Source organism: Macrobrachium nipponense, chromosome 39 (assembly GCF_015104395.2).
Source record: "Macrobrachium nipponense isolate FS-2020 chromosome 39, ASM1510439v2, whole genome shotgun sequence".
Lineage (NCBI taxonomy): Eukaryota > Metazoa > Arthropoda > Malacostraca > Decapoda > Palaemonidae > Macrobrachium > Macrobrachium nipponense.
In genome coordinates, this window is record NC_061099.1 from 7,591,222 (window position 1) to 7,596,499 (window position 5,278).

General features: G+C 39.0%; 2 protein-coding genes across 4 annotated transcripts in view; one reads left to right on the forward strand and one right to left on the reverse strand.

Moving 5' to 3' along the window:
- LOC135210092 (gastrula zinc finger protein XlCGF26.1-like) overlaps nucleotides 1-5,278 on the reverse strand; it is a 798,432-nt gene that overhangs the window by 194,747 nt on the left and 598,407 nt on the right. The gene's annotated exons all lie outside the window — the stretch shown is intronic.
- The window catches only part of LOC135210094 (carbonic anhydrase-related protein 10-like), a 221,850-nt gene that overhangs the window by 166,691 nt on the left and 49,881 nt on the right, over nucleotides 1-5,278 (forward strand). The window lies entirely within an intron of this gene.

Sequence of the window (5,278 nt, forward strand, 5' to 3'; positions counted from 1 at the left end):
CATCTGTCCATCCGCCTGTGGTGTTTTTGTATGGTAACACTGCGTCCCGGGCTTTAGATAGTTACGGTATGTATAAGTTTTAGGTAAATAAAAGGATATCTGGGTGTACATTTGCAACTGAAAAGTGTTTTAATAATTTACTGTATGCGAATTACACCGTTAATATTCGAAATAGGATATCATTATAATCGTTGAATGTAAGCTGAATGTAACTAACTAAAGTCCGGGACGCAGTGTTACCATACAAAAACACCACAGGCGGATGGACAGATGGAAAAAAACAGAGTATAGTTTGAATGCTTTTGCAATGCAAAGTATTCTCAGCAGCGATGAAGACCAAAATCTTGCTTTCAGGTATTTTAATAAAGAAAAACACTAAAACTTAATAACTTGAGCGGCTACAGTACTGCCTCTTAAAGGCGTATCGTTCATTTTGAAGGCCTCGGAAGGTAATGAAAAATATTTATTATACGAACACAACAAAACAGAGACAGTTTACGGCCGGAGGAGAGAGAGAGAGAGAGAGAGAGAGAGAGAGAGTTTTATATGTCACTGCACTGAATTATCCAGTTATCTTGGTGGTTTATTAAATTTTCACAGTGGTACACAGTTCTGGCACTTCTAATTAGCACTAAGCATTGGTTATATTTCTGTTAAAGATTGACATCGTTTATATTACTTTGTTTCAGTAGTTTAAATTAACAGTAAGTGACGCCACTACACATAAACAATGTTAACTATGTTTTAGGAACACATGAACACATGCTAGAGGTAATATCTAAACTAGTCCTAAATAACTAATATTATTCATCACCTACATCTGCATTATGACTGCAAAAAGCAGATCTATATCATGACGTTCCAACTTTCACTTAATACCCTAAATCCGCTGACTCATCTCCTGCTCACAATTCCATTTCGGGTGAGTTGAAAAACAGATCAAATCGTAAAACGGAACATGATCTATTTTCCATCACCCAATTTTAGTCGGCGTTCACTGTCGTTTCCCTATCCCCTCTAACATCGTCTTGAAATGGGAAAGCATCACAGATGACGTTTATCCGTAATCCAGGTAGTAAATCTGTCCGCTTTTCGAAACTGCATAACTTCATGCGAGACGGGGATTATCCGTTCATTAAGTGTCAGTCCGCCTGCATCAAAAGTAAATGGAATATGATCTCTCACCGTCAAAAGTGCCACGTTGTAATTGATAAACCGTAGAACTTCGCTATTACGGATTCCCGAGATATGCTGCGCCGTAAGTATTCCAATTCGGTTCGCGTATAAAGTCTGTCTATCAACCCTAATTAACGTTCAAGTCAAAAGTGTAACGAAATGCATTTTTCATCTTCTCAAATTTTTATCTCGTTTATCAATCAAGATTGTTTCCGGCCTGATTTTGATCTCTGTTTTGCTTGAGTGGTCATTTCTGTAGGTTAATCTATCTATCCAAAACTCGGACACAAAAAAACACGAATGCAATAATGTTTTGATATAAGAGTGTGGTTAAATCATAAATCTCCATAAAAGTACGATTAACGTTTCAGTTGCAGATAATAACTACTCATACAGACAGGCGCTGTCAGCCTCATACAGAAAAGTCAGATTTAATTGCTTTTCTTATACATTATACACCAGAGGTATGTGTGATATGTTGCCAGTGAGTTTCCCTACCAAACAATACTTATAGATTTTGAATGGCAAGAGTTTACTCTGGGAACTTGTTTGATTACAGCAAGTGGCGGCAGTTGGCAACTTATTCATATAAAAGATATATAGGTGTTAGGCCGAGGTCACTTTCTAGTGACAAATCAGGCTTTATACGGGGACACGGAGCATCCTAACGACAGAAAGGGAAATATGAAACGCTTCAAAATGGAAGTGGAACATGGCGACTTGTGAAAATTGGGGATGTTGAGCCTTGGGTGGGGGCGGGGGAGGTGGGTATACAAGGTAGCAGGAGGAAATCGAGAGGTTAGGGATACAATGAACACCGAACGTTTTGATTCTTTGAAGGACGAACGTATCAATAAATCTTTTACACTGGATTATTTTTAGATACGAATTCCATGAGTTAACATCAGACGGTAATTAAATACTACATACGATAAAATCGTTCATGGAATTTAAGTCTGATTATCATCACAGGTATGTAATAATTTAACTGCGGTACCAGTCCATATACGTCACAGTGGTATTTCTCGAGTCCAATCAACTCATCATCACAATTTAATTTGCAACGAGAGCCTGTTGGAATCAAATAAAACAAAATGTGAGGAATAATGACACTCACACACACACACACACACACACACTCACAAACAACAAACGGTATGTTTCCATACTCGGACGGTTTCTGGGGAAGCAATACCTAACATAGGAATATTTTTGCTATCTCAACGACTCTGGTCCTGGGAGATAAATTGCATCTATTTAGAAGAAAGAGAGAGAGAGAGAGAGAGAGAGAGAGAGAGAGAGAGAGAGTCCTATGACTATGAATGCCCCATCCACATTAAGAAGAAGAAGAAGAGAGAGAGAGAGAGAGAGAGAGAGAGAGAGAGAGAGAGAGAGAGAGAGAGAGTGTCCTATGACTATGAATGAACCCATCAACATTAAGAAGATGATGAAGAAGAAAGGAATAAAGAAAGAAAGAGAGAGAGAGAGAGAGAGAGAGAGAGAGAGAGAGAGAGAGAGTGTCCTAAGACTATGAATGAACCCAACAACATTACGAAGAAGAAGAAGAGGAAGAAAGAAGGGACGGAAGGAAAGAAAACAGAAAGAAGGTCCTATGAATGAACCCGTCAAAATTACGATGAAGAGACACGAAACTGACGGCGAGACTCGAGCCACAGAAAACAGGCGTCCTCCCAGAAACTTTAAAATAATTCTTATTTACATCTGTTAGGAACTAAAAACGGGCGGGCGAAGTTTAATAGAACTAAGTAAGAAAGGCAGAAGAAAAAGGAGACGCAACTCTCTCTCTCTCTCTCTCTCTCTCTCTCTCTCTCTCTCCCTGCACCAAAACACCTTTTAAACACAAATGAGAAACTTGAATGAGCGAAGCTTCAAAAGCTCTCTCCTGCAACATTCTTGCAATCTATTTTTGAGAGAGAGGAGAGAGAGAGAGAGAGGAGAGAGAGAGAGAGAGAGAGAGAGAGAGAGTGAGGAAATCAAGCTTTCGTTCCCTCGCAATTAGTTTCGACTTTAATAAAAAAAACGGGGGAAAAGAAGACGATGATTCTTTGACTCCTTTGAAGGCAGAGACTGCTTGCAAGATCGTGTACAATGACGCCCCCACCCCCCTTTTTAATGTTTTTTTTTATTCGCCCCAACCCCCTTTTTTATCATTTTTTTTTATTATTTCTGTTTTACTGTTTTTCATCACCAGGTTCTCCTGATGGAACTGACGGCCGGATTGAAATACTAAGGTGCATACTGTACTGCCTACTTACTGCTTAATGTTAATGTGAAACACACACACACACACACACACAGAGAGAGAGAGAGAGAGAGAGAGAGAGAGAGAGAGAGAAAGCAACTGATCTACGTGAGGCAATCGAACTTGCCCAGTGATATTCACAGATCTAAGAAAAACCAAGATAAAGGAAACGAGAGTATATATATATATATATATATATATATATATATATATATATATATATATATATATATATATATATATAGATATATACACGTTAAGCTACAAATGTCCTAGGTGAGAGGGCGGCGGCGTTAACTTATGTCCTCTCGTGGTAACTGAGTGGTTACAGACGCTTCACTGTATCTCCTGATTTCTGTGGTTCCAAAGTTCGCGCCCGGGGAGCCAACGAAATTATCATTAAAAAAAAAAACAAAAAAAAAATTCCCCTTCAGTTACAACATATATAAAATATATTAATTCTGAGGTAGAGCGAATTAGATATTAAAGGACATTTGTAGCTTAATGCGTATATATGAATCACGGTGATGTGATCAGACACACACACACACAATTATAGTATATATATATATATATATATAGATATATATATATATATATATATATATATTTATTTTATTCTTTTTTTTTTTTCTATTATGCCAAGCAGTGGGGCAACTAAGGTCATTTAGCGCTCGAAACGAAACTGACAGTATGAGGTTGGAAAGGTGTAACAGGAGGAAAACCTCAAAGCAGTTGCACTATGAAACTATTGTTTAGGAGAGGGTGGACAGCAAGATGGAAGAAAGAGCATATGAACGGAGGTACAGTAAAAGGAATTAAAGTACTTGCAGCTAGGGGCCGAAGGGACGCTGCAAAGAACCTTAAGTAATGCCTACATTGCACCGTATGAGGTGAACTGACGGCACTACTCCCCTACGGGAAGGAAACGAGAGAGAGAGAGAGAGAGAGAGAGAGAGAGAGAGAGAACAATTGATTAAAAATCTACTAAAACCCAGAGAGAGAGAGAGAGAGAGAGAGAGCAACTGGTACACAGATCAAATAAAACCCAGACCATGTGACATTTGAAACCGAGATAACGGAAATGAGAGAGAGAGAGAGAGAGAGAGAGAGAGAGAGAGAGAGAGAGAACAGAATCACTTACCGGCCCATGCCACAAGAGCGGAGCTCAAACCACGATGAAATTGTATGTTCAACGAGACTTCTGTTGCCAACGACGGTCATTGTGAAACGATGGACATTTCGACAGACAACGAGCCGGGTCGAACGGGGGAAATCCGATTGATCGGCGCTACTATTGTCCCGAATCGAGAGAGAGAGAGAGAGAGAGAGAGAGAGAGAGAGAGAGAGAGAGAGATTCGGTATCAGCGTCACATCCAATTTCGCTATACATTCAACCCCGACTATACATTCACTCCAACCCAACCCCCGCCCTTGTTTGAATTGCTTATTCTTGCAGAACGGGATCAACTGCAGTTTGTGAAACGCCCACTTAATTAAAAGCCTGTACTTACTTATCCCTCGTGTAAATAATACTCTTCTTTGTGCGTTTCAGCTTAGATGTTCTCCATTTTTTTTTTTACTTTTGTAGATAAAACAAATAATTAATAACAAACTTCTCGCCACGATTACAAAGTTTCATTTGCTATTTGCTTCTGCAAAACTGTTAGGATTTTCAAAACGAAACAACTATTCTTCAGGAGGAAGCATAAACCAGCAACACTGGATTAATTAGCAACCTGATTACTGGTCTCTTCTTTCTGTTTCCTGTTGCCTTCTGTTACTTCTTTCAAATGGACACGTCATTCTTTTAGAAGCTTGTATTTCAAGTCATTGGCG